The following is a 20,962-nucleotide window of genomic DNA, read 5'->3' as shown; positions in this document are numbered from 1 at the left end:
GTTTTAAGTATTATCCAATTGCTTTACAGTGAGGGTCAGTGATTTACTCATTTGAAGTCACCATGAAGTTTCATCTCTTCCCTCTTGAGGGTGCTGTGACCCCATTTTGAAGCGCAGGCAGTCATTGGAATAGGTACTTATTTCACCAGCCGGTATGGGACCTTGGTTGTCAGTTCTCCACAGACCAAAATCCACAACATAAAACTAGACCTAAAAAATGTATACCAGGTCCAGTGATGGCAGAAAGCCTAAAAGTCAATTGGCAAGGTTACTAATCACAAATGGGCATGGCTACAATTTAGAACATTGTTCCCACGGTGGGAACGGTCTTGTCCAGAGGTGTTATTTTGACATGGAGACTTATTTGACATACATTACAAAGGCCAACAAAAACAAACCCACACTTTATTTCAAGGGTACCTACATAAGGAGGACTTCAAAACCCATTAGTAAACCATATACTTCATTCCAAAGCAGTACATAAACATTTCATTAATCCTAGTACTTTGGCATTACTGTCAGTACTGCGGATATTAGCATACATGCACAAGAAAAATTCCCTTTTAAAGAGTTGAAGTATTCTATTCCATTCTGTACTTGTATTGTAGGCTATAGTGGCGAGGATGACAGCTGATCATTTTACAGAGGGTCTGGTCTGAGCTTTCATTTCACTCCCACTAGTGTAAAGATCAATGGCAAGATTTGTTATATGAGATTATGGGAATAGAAAGGATAATCAGAGACGCACTTAAGGATTTAGTATAATGCCTTTGACTTAGACATACACATGAAACATATGGGAGATCTAATGAGCTGAAATCATCTGAGAAAATGGTTAACACATACACCGCCTACTAGTGGAATACAGGTAACTGCCAAAATAAAGGAAACCCCAACATAGTGTCTTAATAGGGTGTTTGGTCACCACAAGCTGTCAGAACAGCTTCAATGCGCTTTGGCATACTGTAGATTCTACAAGTGTCTGGAACTCTCTTGGAGGGATGCGATGCGACACCACCATTCTTCCACGAGAAATTCCATAATTTAGTGTTTTGTTGATGGTGGTAAAAAAACGCTGTCTGAGACGCCGCTCCAGAATCTCTGCTGACTGACACACTCACTCTAAACCCCCTATGCTCCTTTGAGACCCCTCTTTCAAATTCACTGAGATCTCTTCTTCTAGCCATGATAAGCAAAATAATGGGCAACTGGACATTTTTACCCATGAGCCTAATTGCTTAATTAACTCACCTGCTTTCAATATACTTTATCCCTCATTTACTTGTTTCCTTTGGCAGTTACCTGATTCCATAGGTAATGACTTTATAGACTCACCACATACAGTGCAATCAGAAAGTATTCAGACCTCTGGACTTTTTCCACATGTATTTTAGGTTACAGCCTTCTTCACAAGTTGTTTTTTCCCCTCATCAATCTACATACAGTGCGCCATAATGACAAAGCAAAAAGTTTTTCCGTAATTTATATTTAAATAAAAAAACGGAGATCACATTTACATAAGTAATCAGACCCTTTACTCAGTACTTTGTTGAAACACCTTTTGGCAGCGATTACAGCCTCGAGTCCTCTTGGGTATGACGATACAAGCTTGGCACACCTGTGTTTGTGGTATTTCTCCTGTTCTTCTCTGCAGATCTTCTCAATCTATATCAGGTTGGATGGGCAACGTCGTTGCACAGCTATTTTCAGGTCTCTCCGGAGATGATAGATCGGGTTCAAGTTTAGGCTCTGGCTGGGCCACTCACGGACATTCAGAGACTTGTCCCAAAGCCACTCCTGCGTTGTCTTGGCTGTGTGCTTAGGGTCATTGTCCTGTTGGAAGGTGAACCTTCACCCAGTCTGAGGTCTTGAGCGCTCTGGAGCAGGTTTTTATCAAGGATCTCTCCCTGTACTTTGTTCCGTTTATCTTTCCCTCGATCCTGACTAGTCTCCCAGTCCTTGCTGCTGAAAAACATCCCCACAGCATGATGCTGCCACCACCATTCTTCATCATAGGGTTGGTGCTAGGTTTACTCCAGATGTGATGTTTGGCATTCAGTCTAAATAATTCATTATTGGTTTCATCAAACCAGAAAACCTTGTTTCTCATGCTCTGAGAGTCCATTAGATGCCTTTTTGGCAAACTCTAAGCAGGCTTTCATGTGCCTTTTACTGAGGAGTGGCTTCCATCTGGCCGCTCTACCATAAAGGCCTGATTGGTAGAGTGCTGCAGAGATGGTTGTCCTTCTGGAAGGTTCCCCCATCTCCACAGAGGAACTCTGGAGCTCTGTCAGAGTGACCATTGGGTTCTTGGTCACCTCCCTGACCAAGGCCCTTCTCCCCAAATTGCTCAGTTTGGCCGGGCGGCCAGCTCTAGGAAGAGTCTTGGTGGTTCCAAACTTCTTCCATTTAAGAAAGATGGAGGCCACTGTTTTCTTGGGTACCGTTTCCCAGAGCTGTGAATCAATATAATCTTAGCGCTCTACGGACAATTCCTTCCACCTCATGGCTTGGTTTTTGCTCTGACATGCACTGTCAATTGTGGGACCTTGTATAGACAGGTGTGTGCCTTTCCAAATCATGTCCAATCAATTGAATTTACTACAGGTGGACTCCAATCAAGTTGTAGAAACATCTCAAGGATGATCAATGAAAACAGGATGCACCTGAGCTCAATTTCTAGTCTCATAGCAAAGGGTCTGAATTGTTATGTAAATAAGGTATTTCATTTGTTTTTGTATTTATACATTTGCAAAAAATTCTAAAAACCTGTTTTCACTTTGTAATTTATGGGGTATTGTGGGTAGATGTATGATGGGGGAAAATAATTGTATCAATTTTAGAATAAGGCTGTAACTATGTGGGAAAAAGTTAAGGGGTCTGAATACTTTCCAAATGCCCTGTACATGTGTGCATACAGAGCTCCTAGCCTATCCTCCACAAGACCACGATTCCTCAAAGGAAGTAAATGACTGACACACATCCCCAGAGATAGGTCTATACATTTCTTTATTTTTGTATTGATCTACACAGTTTTCAATTCACCAGGCTACTAAATAACAGACTGATTTAACAGTTTCCATTTAATCTTTCATGCCAACTGGCAGCACAATGGGCAGACAGGTGACAATGGAAATATACTATATCCAATTGGTAGAGGCAGGTGTATGGCTCTGGGTAGAGGGTGCTGAGCCAAAAGAGTAGAAGTGTGGGGGAGAATACCTAACATCTGCAAAGCAATTACATCTTAATGGGGACCATCGGGATTAGAGCTCACCATTTAGGTTTATTAGAATAATTACTAGACTGCAACACTAGTTCACTGTGGGTAATACCAGAACTGTGATAGCTGAGTTGCTTTGAGCATAGGGCTGGCAACACCAGGGCAGTGTTCAGTAATGTAATTGTATGGATGATTTGTGCTCTGACTTGATTAAAGCTGGATATAATTATATTGCTTATTATGTTGTGGCATGAATGTTATTTTATGGAACTGTACATTGTTGTTGAACTGCTAATTGAAGACCTGCATTGGTATTGTATGCTATGTATAAAATTGCAAATCAGTAGGGATAAAATGTTTACTTGATTAAAAAAATATATATTTAAATGTAATTACTGAACAGAATTTAGGTTATACGCTACTTATAGAAAATCATGCATGCCATGCATTTTCCTGAATTATAGAATAGCTTAGATGGTGTAATTTTTTTAAATGCTTCCTTCACAAGGCAGCATGGATGTCATAGTTCTGCCATTTCCTTAAGTCTAGGGCAGTGGGGTGTTGCATCTATTTTGGTCTCCCTTTTCAACCCTCCGTATCAGCTGGCTCAGAGGGAGGCAGCGAAGGCAGTCTGTCACCTCAGGGAGAAGCAGAGAGCTAGTTACAGTAGGGTAGCTAACCCACAGAGAAGCTCAAGCCACAGGTACAGTTGAAGTCGGAAGTTTACATACACTTAGGTTGGAGTCATTAAAACTTGTTTTTCAACCACTCCACAAATGTCTTGTTAACAAATTATAGTTTTGGCAAGTCTGATGTGTCATGCACAAAGTAGATGTCCAAAGTAATTTTTCCAACAATTGTTTACAGACAGATTATTTCACTTATAATTCACTGTATCTCAATTCCAGTGGGTCAGATGTTTACATAAACTAAGTTGACTGCCTTTAAACAGCTTGGAAAATTCCAGAAAATGATGTCATGGCTTTAGAAGCTTCTGATAGGCTAATTGACATCATTTGAGTCAATTGGAGTTGTACCTGTGGATGTATTTCAAGGCCTACCTTCAAACTCAGTGCCTCTTTGCTTGACATCATGGGAAAATCAAAAGAAATCAGCCAAGACCTCAGAAATTTTTTTTTAGACCTTCACAAGTCTGGTTCATCCTTGGGAGCAATTTCGAAATTCCTGAAGGTACCACGTTCATCTGTACAACAATAGTACGCAAGTATAAACACCATGGGACCACGCAGCCGTCATACCGGTCAGGAAGGAGACGCATTCTGTCTCCTAGAGATGAACATACTTTGATGCGAAAAGTGCAAATCAATCCCAGAACAACAGCAAAGGACCTTGTGAAGATGCTGGAGGAAACAGATACAAAAGTATCTATATCCACAGTAAAACGAGTCCTATATCAACATAACCTGAAAGGCCGCTCAGCAAAGAAGAAGCCACTGCTCCAAAACCGCCATAAAAAAAAGCCAGACTACGGTTTGCAACTGCACATCGTTATGTTTGGAGGAAAAAGGGGGAGGCTTGCAAGCCGAAGAACACCATCCCAACTGTGATGCACGGGGATGGCAGCATCATGTTGTGGGGGTGCTTTGCTGCAGGAGGTACTGTTGCGCTTCACAAAATAGATGGCATTATGAGGATGGAAAATGATGTGGCTATGTTGAAGCACCATCTTAAGACATCAGTCAGGAAGTTAAAGCTTGGTCTCAAATGGGTCTTCCAAATGGACAATGACCCCAAGCATACTTCCAAAGTTGTGTCAAAATGGCTTAAGGACAACAAAATCAAGGTATTGGAGTGGCCATCACAAAGCCCTGACCTCAATTCTATAGATCATTTGTGGGCAGAACTTAAAAGCGTGTGCGAGCAAGGAGGCCTACAAACCTGACTCAGTTACAGAAATAAAATAAAAAAGGAATAAAAGCTTAAACAAGTCATTCTCACTTCTATTATTCTTACATTTCACATTCTTAAAATAAAATGGTGATCCCAACTGACCTAAGACAGGGAATTTGTACTAGGATTAAATGTCAGGAATTGTGAAAAACTGAGTTTAAATGTTTTTGGCTAAGGTGTATTTAAACTTCCGACTTCAACTGTACATGCTAATGAAGCAAACTGAATCAATAGCACACCCCTCTATTACCACAGCAATCATGACTCCTCTTTGTACTGTGAACATACCAGTCAAATGTCCCCAGAGATATAGTTAGAGGAGGATGTCAGAGAAAGTAGAAAATAACGAGAAATTGAATGGAAGAGCTCAAGATGGGAAGGGGTGAAAGGGATAGCCAGGGAGAGGAGTAAAAAACCTGTTTGAGCAGATGTCAGAGAGAAGCTAAGAGAGAGTGAGGCTATGTAAGAGGGAGGGGAGGAGTAAAAGCCCTACTGTAGGTTTTTATTCACCCATTCAGAGCGCAAAGGTAAGGCTGCTCACAGGTGATGTGCAAGAGTAGAGTGAAGAGGGGGGAGGATCAGTAGAGCGAGGGGGATAACTGAACCGCTGCCACTTCTCAACAAAGGAGCTCACACCAGTGAAGAGCCTCTCTCAGCCTCATCTCAGTTCATCTCCCCAGATTCGCCTGCCTGGTCCAGTGTCATACAGGGCTTTCGAGATGCTTCGTTAGAACAGTGGGAGGCAGGAGTGCGAATGTGGGGATGAAATGCGCAGTAATCAAAGAGAGAGGGAGATAAAAGGATATTGTTTCAATGAAGGGCAGATTGGAAGGGACGCACAGAGGATTGAGCGGGCACTCCGAGGCAGTGTGTGTGTGTGCGTTAGATTGTGTGTGCGTGTAAGTGTCAGCTTGGCTGCATGCCCCATCTGTGAGCTAATCTGGAATATGGATTTTGAAATGAGGAGCAGCACTTTAAGGTAAGAATCGAGACACCTCAAACTATAGCTGTCACTGAGAATATGCTATATTATTAAGGAATTGTATTTTTTTCCAGAGGGGAGAAATCTTACCAACTGCACTTGTTTCAAATCTGTAACGGACATTTCTAACATAGTGAAGATTTCACTGGCATGACCCTTCAAAGTCTGTCTTCTCTTGCACATACTGTATAGCCAGTAGTAGAGAGTAGTAGATTTCATCATTCTCTTGTTTGAAAACCCCCTGAAAAGGCGTAGTCTTATTCTGTTGTGGATGGGGAATGTGGATGAGTAATATAGGGGCGAGAGGAAACTGGGTGAATTGAAATTAGTCGATGAGGTGGAGGCTGTGTGAGATTATCAGTGGGTGAGGAGTGTGGATGAGGTTGAACGAGCGGATAGCTCTGTGGATGAGGTGAGTTTTGTGCTAGTGTATGTATATGCCCGTGTGATAGTGGGGGATACAATTGAAAATGAAATGAATGGATAAAGTGTGCATAAGGTTGACGACATGACTGAGGTCTGTGGATGAGATGAACTGGATGGGATGACTTATGTAGATGTGTACTGCATTGTTGAGAAACATGATGAAACACGTCATGGATGAGAACTGCGGAAGAGGTGAACTGAATGGATGAGACTTATAGATCAGGGACTTGTCGTTTATCTATTGAGCTGTACTGACAAGGTGAGCTGAGGGTATGTATTTCTTCCAAGTGGATGAGCACACTTTTGTAGGCTTGTGGATAAGGTAAGATATTGTGGATGTAGCCCTGCGGATGAGTGCTCGCGAAACCAATAACTTTATACACATCTCCCCTGACCTTCAACATGAGGTGTCCATCTGAATTATAAATGCACTATGCTACTGAAGAGGTCTCCAGCCTGGACCTGCTTTCTGTCTATTCTGTCTGTCTGCTGGAGCTGCTAATGGAGGGGGAGAGGAGCCCAGTTTCCAGTAAAGAGGCAGTGCGCGGGCATGGATGTGAGAGTGTATGTGAGGCGTTACCACAGCAACCTGTCGGGTGTGTTTGTTCCCCTGAGACCGAGGGGAGCAGAGAGGAGCAAAGAACTATCTCTTGTGAGGGGGGATGGGGGGTCCATATTGTTCTCTCATTGTTTTCATGCTCCTCTCTCTGCAGCCATTTATTCAAGAGATGCAGTTTGCAAAATATTTCTTTTGAGAAAGGTCTACAGCCACATCAGAGAAAGGATATGACCTGTATTCAAGGGGGTAGCAGATTGATGAGAATAATGATAACTGTCAACACACTTAAGCATTTCCCTCTCTCGTACAGTGAATATGGATGGCATGCTACGTGGCACAGTTCTCTGGAGTAGTTGTGCCACTCACCTTCCTCTGCGGCAAGCTGAGGTGTTTGGCTGTTATTGGCGACTGGGTTTGTAGTTCTGACAGGGAGACTAGGCTTCTCTGTAGTGTCTTTAGTCTGGGATAATTAGAATTGCAGATGTCTTCTGTAGGCGTTCTTTAAAAAAAACTCAAGGTTCTCCTGTCTGCGGTAAATAGTTTGACTCAGAAACACTTTTGTGCGGATGATTTACAAGAGCAAGGCCATACTCGTACGCACGAAGGGCCTATTTTGTCTCTCACCGGCAGGTACGCTACCCATAGTGCCACTGACATCAGTTGGACTGCCATGAAACCTGAATTGGTACAGAATACACACACAACTGAATATGGAAGATACTTTCCAGTGAGCTAAATCTTCTGCCTTGAGCAGATCGCTCACAGACTAAGATTTCTTATTTCAAGTTTATATTTTCGATCTTGTCTCATCGCTGCAACTCCCCAATAGCCTCAGGAGAGGCGAAGTTGGAGTCATGTGTCCTCCGAAACATGACCCGCCTAACCGCGCTCCTTACCACCTGCCAGCTTAACCTGGAAGCCAGCCACACCAATGTGTCAGAGGAAACACCGTTCAACTGGCTACCGGGGTCAGCCTGCAGGCACCCGTTTGTGGCACAACCCGGGAATGAAACCCGGGTCTGTAGTAATGCCTTTTAGCGCTGCGATGCAGTGCCTTAGACTGCTGCGCCACTCGGGAGGCCCACTCTTATTTCATTTTTAATAACCCATCTAGGATGGTGTTGCTGTAACCCCACTGCTAGATGCTCAATATGTTAATATTTCCCACCACATGGATCATTCGTCAGGGACTTGGCAGATTGTGTAGCCAGATCGTGTAGCCGGAAGACCGCTAGCTTCCATCTTCTTCTGGGTGCATTGACTTCAATACAAAACCTAGAAAGCTTATTGTTCTCACCCCCTTCAATAGACTTCCACAGTAATTATGACAACTTCCAGAGGACATCCTCCAACCTATCAGAGCTCTTGCAGCATGAACTGACATGTTGTGTCCACCCAATCAAAGGATCAAAGAATGAATCTCGCACTGAAAGCATGAGCTACAGCTAACTAGCACTGCAGTGTATAAAATGTGGTGAGTTGTTGACTCAAATAGTAAGAAAGACAGTAATAGTCTTGAATTAATTAATTTCTTCCAAAATTAAGAAGCAAGAAAGGAATAGAGGCATATTTAGTCTTTTTTCTCTCTTCCAATTTCAGTTTCACTTCCATAAAACTTCAAATTATTAGAATAGTACACAACGCAAAACAGAACTCCCCGGTTAAGGGTCAGTGGCTCAGGCCCGTGAACAGGAATGACAGAAGGGGGAGTCAGATCGCTTTGATCGCCAGGTACTTTCATTTGGTTTTCTATTTTCATTTGTTGCGCTACAAGTACTGCCTGTTAATGTTAAGGAGGCAGCTACAGTAGCTGGATGATATTAACAACTTCAGTGTTTATTTCATTACATTTATTTGATTTAATCTGGATGCTTACATAACCTACTAACACCCTGGTACTACCTGTAGCTCCCGTCTCCTCAGTCTGAGAACACTGAGAGAGAAAGGTATGTGTCGCAGATTACTCCTGTGTAGAAGTCCAAAACATTCAATAAATAAAGCATCCTAAGGTTAATGCTATAGGTATTGTTATAAGGGAGTGAGACTATTGAAACATGTAACTTTCAGCATGTCCTTATGTGATGCAGATGGTTAGCTGAGCTGCGACTTATACTAGTGTTACTTTATGGGAGATGTAGTTTTAGCTCTCTAAGGTCTGAATGGGATAAATGTGATTTCATGTTGTAGCTTGTTTGTATTAGTGTTTTTGTACATGAGTTGTTCTATTTTAATACTGTCAACACTGAAATCACCTAGCAATGTATTGGAGATGTGAGACAGGATATGTGTTTTACTTTTCTTCATGCTCCTCTATAGAACAACTTCTCATTGTTATGGAATAAGAGCTCATGAAGTGACATAGCGTGCCTTGAGAAAGTATTCATACCCCTTGACTTTACAAAGTGGGATTAAAATGTACATTAATATGTACATTTTTGTCAACAAATTAAATACTTTAATGTCAAAGTGGAAGAAAAATTCTACCATTTTTAAAAATATATATATATATACAGTGGGGCAAAAAAGTATTTAGTCAGCCACCAATTGTGCAAGTTCTCCCACTTAAAAAGATGAGAGGCCTGTAATTTTCATCATAGGTACACTTCAACTATGATAGACAAAATGAGAAAAACAATCCAGAAAATCTAATTTTAGGATTTTTAATGAATTTATTTGCAAATTATGGTGGAAAATAAGTATTTGGTCAATAACAAAAGTTTATCTCAATACTTTGTTATATACCCTTTGTTGGCAATGACAGAGGTCAAACATTTTCTGTAAGTCTTCACAAGGTTTTCACACACTGTTTCTGGTATTTTGGCCCATTCCTCCATGCAGATCTCCTCTAGAGCAGTGATGTTTTGGGGCTGTTGCTGGGCAACACAGACTTTCAACTCCCTCCAAAGATTTTCTATGGGGTTGAGATCTGGAGACTGGCTAGGCCACTCCAGGACCTTGAAATGCTTCTTACGAAGCCACTCCTTCGTTGCCCGGGCGGTGTGTTTCGGATCATTGTCATGCTGAAAAACCCAGCCACGTTTCATCTTCAATGCCCTTGCTGATGGAAGGAGGTTTTTCACTCAAAATCTCACGATACATGGCCCGAATTCATTCTTTCCTTTACACGGATCAGTCGTCCTGGTCCCTTTGCAGAAAAACAGCCCCAAAGCATGATGTTTCCACCCCCATGCTTCACAGTAGGTATGGTGTTCTTTGGATGCAACTCAGCATTCTTTGTCCTCCAAACACAACGAGTTGAGTTTTTACCAAAAAGTTCTATTATGGTTTCATCTGACCATATGACATTCTCCCAATCTTCTTCTGGATCATCCAAATGCTCTCTAGCAAATTTCAGACGGGCCTGGACATGTACTGGCTTAAGCAGGGGGACACGTCTGGCACTGCAGGATTTGAGTCCCTGGCGGCGTAGTGTGTTACTGATGGTAGGCTTTGTTACTTTGGTCCCAGCTCTCTGCAGGTCATTCCCTAGGTCCCCCCGTGTGGTTCTGGGATTTTTGCTCGCTGTTCTTGTGATAATTTTGACCCCACGGGGTGAGATCTTGCGTGGAGCCCCAGATCGAGGGAGATTATCAGTGGTCTTGTATGTCTTCCATTTCCTAATAATTGCTCCCACAGTTGATTTCTTCAAACCAAGCTGCTTACCTATTGTAGATTCAGTCTTCACAGCCTGGTGCAGGTCTACAATTTTGTTTCTGGTATCCTTTGACAGCTCTTTGGTCTTGGCCATAGTGGAGTTTGGAGTGTGACTGTTTGAGGTTGTGGACAGGTGTCTTTTATACTGATAACAAGTTCAAACAGGTAACATTAATACAAGTAACGAGTGGAGGACAGAGGAGCCTCTTAAAGAAGAAGTTACAGGTCTGTGAGAGCCAGAAATCTTGCTTGTTTGTAGGTGACCAAATACTTATTTTCCACCATAATTTGCAAATAAACTCATTAAAAATCCTACAATGTGATTTTCTAGATTTTTTAGTTGAAGTGTACCTATGATGAAAATTACAGGCCTCTCTCATCTTTTTAAGTGGGAAAACTTGCACAATTGGTGGCTGACTAAATACTTTTTAGCAAGTATCAAGTATTTCAAGCATCAAGTATTTGATGCACTGCAGGTTTTCCTACTTACAAATCATGAAGAGGTCTGTAATTTTTATCATAGGTACACTTCAACTGTGCGAAGTGGAATCTAAAACAAAAATCCAGAAAATCACATTGAAGGATTTTTAAGTAATTCATTATCATTTTATTGCATGACATAAGTATTTGATACATAAGAAAAGCAGAACTTAATATTTGATACAGAAACCTTTGTTTGCAATTACAGAGATCATACGTTTCCTGTAGTTCTTGACCAGGTTTGCACACACTGCAGCAGGGATTTTGGCCCACTCCTCCATACAGATCTTCTCCAGATCCTTCAGGTTTCGGGGCTGTCGCTGGGCAATACGGACTTTCAGCTCCCTCCAAAGATTTTCTATTGGGTTCAGGTCTGGAGACTGGCTAGGCCACTCCAGGACCTTGAGATGCTTCTTACGGAGCCACTCCTTAGTTGCCTTGGCTGTGTGTTTCGGGTTGTTGTCATGCTGGAAGACCCAGCCACGACCCATCTTCAATGCTCTTACTGAGGGAAGGAGGTTGTTGGCCAAGATATCGTGATACATGGCCCCATCCATCCTCCCCTCAATACGGTGCAGTCGTCCTGTCCCCTTTGCAGAAAAGCATCCCCAAAGAATAATGTTTCCACCTCCATGCTTCACGGTTGGGATGGTGTTCTTGGGGTTGTACTCATCCTTCTTCTTCCTCCAAACACGGCGAGTGAAGTTTAGACCAAAAAGCTCTATTTTTGTCTCATCAGACCACATGACCTTCTCCCATTCCTCCTCTGGATCATCCAGATGGTCATTGGCAAACTTCAGATGGGCCTGGACATGCGCTGGCTTGAGCAGGGGGACCTTGCGTGCGCTGCAGAATTTTAATCCATGACGGCGTAGAGTGTTACTAATGGTTTTCTTTGAGACTGTGGTCCCAGCTCTCTTCAGGTCATTGACCAGGTCCTGCCGTGTAGTTCTGGGCTGATCCCTCACCTTCCTCGTGATCATTGATGCCACATAAGGTGAGATCTTGCATGGAGCCCCAGACCGAGGGTGTTGACCGTCATCTTGAACTCCTTCCATTTTCTAATAATTGCGGCAACAGTTGTTGCCTTCTCACCAAGCTGCTTGCCTATTGTCCTGTAGCCCATCCCAGCCTTGTGCAGGTCTACAATTTTCCCTGATGTCCTTACACAGCTCTCTGGTCTTGGCCATTGTGAAGAGGTTGGAGTCTGTTTGAGTGTGTGGACAGGTGTCTTTTGTACAGGTAACAAGTTCAAACAGGTGCAGTTAATACAGGTAATGAGTGGAGAACAGGAGGGCTTCTTAAAGAAAATCTAACAGGTCTGTGAGAGCCGGAATTCTTACTGGTTGGTAGGTGATCAAATACTTATGTCATGCAATAAAATGCTAATTAATTACTTAAAAATCATACAATGTGATTTTCTGGATTTTTGTTTTAGATTCCGTCTCTCACAGTAGAAGTGATGATAAATGATATGATAAAAATCACAGACCTCTACATGATTTGTAAGTAGGAAAACCTGCAAAATCGGCAGTGTATCAAATACTACTTTTCCCCACTGTATATACAGACAGATTATTTCACTTATAATTCACTGAAATTCCAGAAAATGGTGTCATGGCTTTAGAAGCTTCTGATAGGCTAATTTACATAATTTGAGACAATTGGAGGGGTACCTGTGGATGTATTTCAAGGCCTACCTTCAAACTAGTGTCTCTTTGCTTGACATCATGGGAAAATCAAAAGAAATTAGCCAAGACCTCAGAAAAATAATTGTAGACCTCCACAAGTCTGGTTCATCCTTAGGTGCAATTTCCAAACTCCTGAAGGTACCATGTTCATCTGTACAAACAATAGTGTGCAATATAAACACCATGGGACCATGAATGTACTTTGGTGCAAAAATGTGCAAATCAATCCCAGAACAACAGCAAAGGACCTTGTGAAGATGCTGGAGGAAACGGGTAAATAAAAAGCCAGACTAAGGTTTGCAACTGCACATAGGGACAAAGATCGTACTTTTTGGAGAAATGTCCTCTGGTCTGATGAAACAAAAATAGAACTGTTTGGCCATAATGACCATTGTTATGTTTGGAGGGGAAAGGGGGAGGCTTGCAAGCTGAAGAACACCATCCCAACCGTGAAGCACTGGGGTGGCAGCATCATGTTGTGGGGGTGCTTTGCTGCTGGAGAGACTGGTGCACTTCACAAAATAGATGACATCATGAAGTAGGAAAATTATGTGGATATATTGAAGCACCATCTCAAGACATCAGTTAAATCAGTTAAGTTAAAGCTTGGTTGCAAATGGGTCTTCCAAATGGACAATGACCCAAAGCATACTTCCAAAGTTGTGGCAAAATGGCTTAAGGACAACAAAGTCAAGGAGTGGCCATCACAAAGCCCTGACCTCAATCCTATAGAAACTTTGTGGGCAGAACTGAAAAAGTGTGTGCGAGCAAGGAGGCCTACAAACCTGACTCGGTTACACCAGCTCTGTCAGGAGGAATGGGCCAAAATTCACCCAACTTATTGTGGGAAGCTTGTGGAAGGCAACCCGAGTTAAACAATTTAAAGGCAATGATACCAAATACTAATTGAGTGTATGTAAACTTCTAACCCACTGGGAATGTGGTGAAAGAAATAAAAGCTGAAATAAATCATTCTCTCAACTCTTATTTTGACATTTCACATTAAAATAAAGTGGTGATCTTACCTGACCTAAGACAGGGAATTTTTACTGAGTTTAAATGTATTTGGCTAAGGTGTAGGTTAACTTCCGACTTCAACTGTATTATATATATACAGTGCCTTGCGAAAGTATTCGGCCCCCTTGAACTCTGCAACCTTTTGCCACATTTCAGGCTTCAAACATAAAGATATAAAACTGTATTTTTTTGTGAAGAATCAACAACAAGTTGGACACAATCATGAAGTGGAACGACATTTATTGAATATTTCAAACTTTTTTAACAAATCAAAAACTGAAAAATTGGGCGTGCAAAATTATTCAGCCCCTTTGCTTTCAGTGCAGCAAACTCTCTCCAGAAGTTCAGTGAGGATCTCTGAATGATCCAATGTTGACCTAAATGACTAATGATGATAAATACAATTCACCTGTGTGTAATCAAGTCTTCGTATAAATGCACCTGCACTGTGATAGTCTCAGAGGTCCGTCAAAAGCGCAGAGAGCATCATGAAGAACAAGGAACACACCAGGCAGGTCCGAGATACTGTTGTGAAGAAGTTTAAAGCCGGATTTGGATACAAAAAGATTTCCCAAGCTGTAAACATCCCAAGGAGCACTGTGCAAGCGATAATATTGAAATGGAAGGAGTATCAGACCACTGCAAATCTACCAAGACCTGGCCGTCCCTCTAAACTTTCAGCTCATACAAGGAGAAGACTAATCAGAGATGCAGCCAAGAGGCCCATGATCACTCTGGATGAACTGCAGAGATCTACAGCTGAGGCGGGAGACTCTGTCCATAGGACAACAATCAGTCGTATATTGCACAAATCTGGCCTTTATGGAAGAGTGGCAAGAAGAAAGCCATTTCTTAAAGATATCCATAAAAAGTGTCGTTTAAAGTTTGCCACAAGCCACCTGGGAGACACACCAAACATGTGGAAGAAGGTGCTCTGGTCAGATGAAACCAAAATTGAACTTTTTGGCAACAATGCAAAACGTTATGTTTGGCGTAAAAGCAACACAGCTGAACACACCATCCCCACTGTCAAACATGGTGGTGGCAGCATCATGGATTGGGCCTGCTTTTCTTCAGCAGGGACAGGGAAGATGGTTAAAATTGATGGGAAGATGGATGGAGCCAAATACAGGACCATTCTGGAAGAAAACCTGATGGAGTCTGCAAAAGACCTGAGACTGGGACGGAGATTTGTCTTCCAACAAGACAATGATCCAAAACATAAAGCAAAATCTACAATGGAATGGTTCAAAAATAAACATATCCAGGTGTTAGAATGGCCAAGTCAAAGTCCAGACCTGAATCCAATCGAGAATCTGTGGAAAGAACTGAAAACTGCTGTTCACAAATGCTCTCCATCCAACCTCACTGAGCTCGAGCTGTTTTGCAAGGAGGAATGAGAAAAAAATTCAGTCTCTCGATGTGCAAAACAGATAGAGACATACCCCAAGCGACTTACAGCTGTAATCGCAGCAAAAGGTGGCGCTACAAAGTATTAACTTTTTCAGTTTTTGATTTGTTAAAAAAGTTTGAAATATCCAATAAATGTCGTTCCACTTCATGATTGTGTCCCACTTGTTGTTGATTCTTCACAAAAAAATACAGTTTTATATCTTTATGTTTGAAGCCTGAAATGTGGCAAAAGGTCGCAAAGTTCAAGGGGGCCGAATACTTTCGCAAGGCACTGTATATATATATATATACTGGTAGTGTGTTTGTGTGTGTGTGTGTATATATATATATATATATATATCACACACAGTACCATTCAAAAGTTACTTATTCAAAGGTTTTTCTTTTCTTTTTACTATTTTCTACATTGTAGAATAATAGTGAAGACATCAAGATGGCGCTGACAGAGATGGTCGCCTCACTTTGTCCTTAGGAAACTATGCAGTATCCTTTGTTTTTTCCTCTATTATTTATTACATTGTTAGCTCAGAAAATCTTACGTGTTGTTACATACAGCCGGGAAGAACTATTGGATATAAGAGCAACGTCAACTTACCAAACTTACGATGAGGAATACGACTTTCCCGAAGCGGATCCTTTGTTCGGACCACCACCAAGGACATTGGATCTAATCTCAGAAGCCGAACCAAAACAACGTCACTGCAGAAGAGGTAGACTGAGCGGCCTCCTGGTCGGACTTCGAAGGCCTGCACACCACCCACCGCTTCTGAGTTTATGAAGACCGCCACAGGAAAGGAATACCCAGGGCTACCTCTGCTGCGGCGGATAAGTTCATTAGCGTTACCAGCCTCAGAAATGGCTGCCTAAATAAATGCTTCACAGAGTTCAAGTAACACACATCTCAACATAAGCTGTTCAGTGGAGACTGCGTGAATCAGGCTTTCATGGTCGAATTGCTGCAAAGAAACCACTACTGAAGGAAAATCATTCCAGGTAAGGCTTGTTGAGAGAATGCCAAGAGTGTGCAAAGCTGTTATCAAGGCAAAGGGTGGCTACTTCAAAGAACCTAAAATATATTTTGATTTGTTTAACACTTTTTTGGTTACTACATGATTCCATAATGTAATTTTTTTTGTTTTGATGTCTTCACTATTATTCTACCATGTAGAAAATAGTAAAAAATTAATTAAAACTCCTGAATGAGTAGGTGTCCAAACTTTTAGCTGGTACTGTATCTTTATTAGATAATTATTCAACCCCAAGTCAATACATGTTAGAATCACCGTTGGCAGTGATTACAGCCGTGAGTCTTTCTGGGTAAGTCTGTAAGAGCTTTCCACACCTGGATTGTGCAACATTTGCCGATTTTATTATTTTCAAAATTCTTCAAGCTCTGTCATATTGGTTGTTGATCATTGCTAGACAACCATTTTCAGGTCTTGCCATAGATGTTCAAGCAGATTTAAGCCAAAACTGTAACTCGGCCACTCAGGAACATTCATTTGGCCTTGTGTTTTAGGTTATTGTCCTGTTGAAAGGTGAATTCATCTCCCAGTGCCTGTTGGAAAGCAGACTGAACCAGGTTTTCCTCTAGGATTTTTCCATTACGATAATTTCTTATCCTGAAAATCTCCCCAGTCCTTAATGATTACAAACATGACCATAACATGATGCAGCCGGGCACCTTGCTTGAAAATATGGAGAGTTGTACTTAGTAATGTGTTATGTTAGGTTATGTCAAATCCAAATACAACACTTTGTATTCAGCACAAAAAGTGTATTACTTTGCCACATTTTTGCAGTATTACTTTAGTGGCTTGTTGCAAATAGGATGCATGTTTTAGAATATTGTTATACTTATTTAGGCTTGCCCTATCAAAGGAGTTGAATACTTAATGACTGAAAACATTTCAGCTTTTCATTTTAAATTAATTTGTAAACATTTCAAAAAACATAATTCCACTTTGATGTTATGGGATATGGTGTGTAGGCCAGTTACAAAACATCTCAAGGAGTGTAAATACTTTCTGAAGGCACTGAACGTTCTGGAGGGTGCTTCCAGAGGTCATGATTTCCCAGGTTCTAGATTTTTCTCATAAACTTTATAGCATGGAGGTCCAAATCTGTTTGGGCTTTGGCGAAGTCCTCCCAGCCATATTTGTTCACTGTCACGCCTAAGTAACATGCATGGCTTGGCAAGGAAAGACCTAGTTAGCTATACAGGCAGTGTTCTGTAGGTTGTTATTCAACTTCATATTGAAGCAAATTATGTAAGTAGTTGGTTACTCAACCGGCAACATTAAGTTCCCGAGGCAGGAAGCTAACTGCAGTGCCAACAGAATTTACCTGCTGTGCTGTGGTGGTAGCACACATACCAAGTGCTTGTTTGGCAACAGTATGACAGGCATTATGTCATTCATGACAGCTCTACAGGCCATAACCTACATTTCAAATCAAGATTTGACCTTCATAGCTCACGAGTTTTACTCAACAGCATTTGTTGAGCGAACTCACTGGCCTGGCCTGACATAAAGTCCAAGAGCACAGTCCTTGCCATGGGCTGTGTGGGTTGATGACAGGCAAATCTGCAGCTTCTGTGTTTTTTTTTAAAGAATGACGACACTAGTCTGTTACAGAGACTTTTCATGCCCTATAATCCCTGTGACCTATTTCATTTTACTTGCTGTTTATTTGATCCGAGGGCCATAACAGGAAATAACGTTTCTTTGAACCACCTGTATGTAACGATGAATACATTATAAACCAACCCTTGAAATCCTATTGTTGACTTGTTGTTGATATAAAAATTAGACAAACTCCACGTAAATTCACTGAACTAGCTACGTTGATGTAATGCAATTAGGTTGATAAAGTAAGTTGTAATAACACGGAAACAAATTTGACTCGGCACTTTTTGCCCAGAGGCAAGTTCTCTGTTGCACATCACCACCGTTTACTGTTATATAGGTGCTGCCCGAGAGAGGTTTTCCCCCCCAAACTCTCTGCAAACAGAATAAATATTCAATGTTAATCATTATTCTCCAAGCTGATTAATCTGAGGTAAAATTTGGGTCCAAGTAATACTGGAGAGAGATTCGAGGAAAAAATAATGAGAAAATAAAATATTTGGAGTGTTGACTGAATTCAGAGTTACTGTTGGGAGAGAGAACGAGCTTTGGGGACAGTGGAGTAGAGTAAATCTGTGGAAAGTGAGTATTTGACAAGCAAGAACAGGGAGAATGCTTTGAGAGAGAGTTTTGGCAGAACACATTTATGAGCATTGCATTGCAATAATGAGCAAGTGAGCTGGAAGCTACTGTTGAGACAGTGAGAATTTGAAGAGGGAGTGTTGCAAGTACTTTTCCCTATTCTTGTGAAATGTGTTGGCATTCCTTGTCACTTGGATTGTCAGCTGCTTTGGGGATTAATTAGCATACCAGCATCTGATATGTATCCACTGCAGTGTTGTGTGTCTTTTCCCCAATCTAAAGGTTTATAGTGCCCAGCACACCCTTAAAGGGATAGTTCACTTTACTTGTAAATTATATTTAACTTGGGGCTGGTAGTGGTTTAGAAAAAAAGACAGAGAAAAACAAACGCTTTATTTTTATGTATCAAAACACTATTTGTGGGTCATAAAGCCCACATAACACTGTCATAATAATGACATAATAGATGACAGATGATGGTCGTGGCAGCTGGTGTTGTATAACAACTGTGCCTGTCACGTCTCAATCCATTTTTTTTTTCACACCTCAACATTTTCAATAGCTCGTTCTTGGATCATTCGCATTAAACACAATTCTGTGGAGAGAGAGAGAGATGACTGAGTCATTGCAAAAGAAGACCAACGTGATAGAACTCATAACGGACCCTAGCCAACTTTTTGAATAATCATCTGCATGACTTAATTTACCATCTTCCAAAACTTAATCAGGAGGAACTAATTAGCTGCTAGATTACTTTATAAGATGACTACAAATACTGTACATGGCGAACGAGATGGCTACCACAGTTAATGCGTATTATATTTTTAGGAATCCTATTTACCATGCAAATCTACATCTTGTGAATACCAGATATATTTGACAAGCAACAAGTAATTTGATCATATTACAGTAAATGAAACAGACAGCGCACTCACTGTAAAGCAAACAGTTCTTTTTCAGGCACAGTGAAACCAGGCTTGTTTTCTGGCTTGCTGGTGGAAATCTGGATTTGTGGTAATTGGTGTTTTTTCTTTATCTTAAGACACACATTTACAGTGACAGTCAGATGCAGTAATAGTTTATGAAACCATACGAGAAAGGACCATATGAAATGAACAGATCTGAGCCAGAACTGTTACGATTCAGGTTGGCACAATAGGTTGAAAAGGGCAGAGTTGGGTAGGTTACTTTCTAAATGTTATCTGTTAGTTACAGGTTACCTGTCCAAAATTGAAAAATCAGAAGCGTAACTTTGGATTACCCAAACTCTGTCATTTCTTTCCCCTTAAGAGGCATTAGAAGAAGACAAACATGTATGTTACCAATTAAACAATATCTAGTACAGGATAAATCAATGTTAAAGTTTACATAGCTGGCCATATATGGATGTTAAATTTTACTTTATGGGTTGGTTATGTAGGTCTCTTCTAACCCATAGCTTTCTACTACATATAATAATATTATTAAATTAAATTGTTACATGTAAAACCAAAGTCTCTTAGAATTCCAGTTATTCCAATAAATGTTATACCCCTTGATCTTCAAGAATAGGACTTGGAAATATGGAAGTATAGATTAGCCAAATTGTTTTACCTGCGCATAACCCCAAAACTAAGGACTTATTAGCCAGCCCTACTCTGTTGTTTATGATTTTGTTGTCATGGAGGACTGATTGGGCTCATTGAAAAATAAATGCTGCGCTCATGGAATGGCATGCTTTGAGCACGACTGAGAAGTCCTATTTACATGTGAAAAATGAATGCCATATACTGCATTTGCTATAGGCCTATTGTTTACCTTTTTGTTAGTGACACTTTGACATCTTGATAATATGCAGCAGCTGTTTAAAGGGCAAATCCACAGATGAAACAATAACTAAGTGGACACCCTGCCTCTGTTTTGGTAAAAAGCTGAGGGATGGGCCTGGAGAAATGAAACCACTCTCATATTAATAGATAGCTATGGATGCAAGGACTGACCATCCAAGATATCAAAATGGTTTTAACCATGTTCTTTATTTTTACTTTTTCTACATTGTAGAATCATAGTGAAGACAGCAACATAAAAAATGACACATGGAATCATGTAGTAACTAAAAAACAGTGTGAAGCAAGTCAAAATATATTTTATATTTGAGATTATTCAAAGTAGCCACCCTTTGCTTTGACAGTTTTGCACATTCTTGACATTATCTCAATTAGTTTATTGAGGTAGTCACTTGGAATGCAACAGGTGTGCCTTGTTAATTTGTGGAATTTCTTTCCTTCGTTTGAGCCAATTGGTTGTGTTGTGACAAGGTAGGGGTGGTATACAGAAGATAGCGCTATTTAGTAAAAGACCAAGTCCATATTATGGCAAGAAAAAAGCTCAAATAACCAAAGAGAAATGACAGTCCAT

The 20,962-nt window shown here is 41.0% G+C and overlaps 1 protein-coding gene across 1 annotated transcript in view; it reads left to right on the top strand.

Annotated features, from left to right (window-relative positions):
- The first annotated feature begins 5,560 nt into the window (after positions 1-5,560).
- Positions 5,561-20,962, top strand: part of LOC110505663 (leucine-rich repeat and immunoglobulin-like domain-containing nogo receptor-interacting protein 2) — a 37,909-nt gene continuing 22,507 nt past the window's right edge. Inside the window, exon 1 of the mRNA XM_021585041.3 lies at positions 5,561-6,113. The gene's annotated coding sequence lies outside the window, so the exon portion shown is untranslated. The remainder of the gene's footprint in view (positions 6,114-20,962) is intronic.

The sequence above is a fragment of the Oncorhynchus mykiss genome, chromosome 25 (assembly GCF_057628025.1).
Source record: "Oncorhynchus mykiss isolate SJ-2025 chromosome 25, ASM5762802v1, whole genome shotgun sequence".
NCBI classification, from domain to species: Eukaryota; Metazoa; Chordata; class Actinopteri; order Salmoniformes; family Salmonidae; genus Oncorhynchus; species Oncorhynchus mykiss.
The sequence above is the reverse complement of the archived record's forward strand: the minus strand, read 5'-3'. Positions and strand labels throughout refer to the sequence as shown.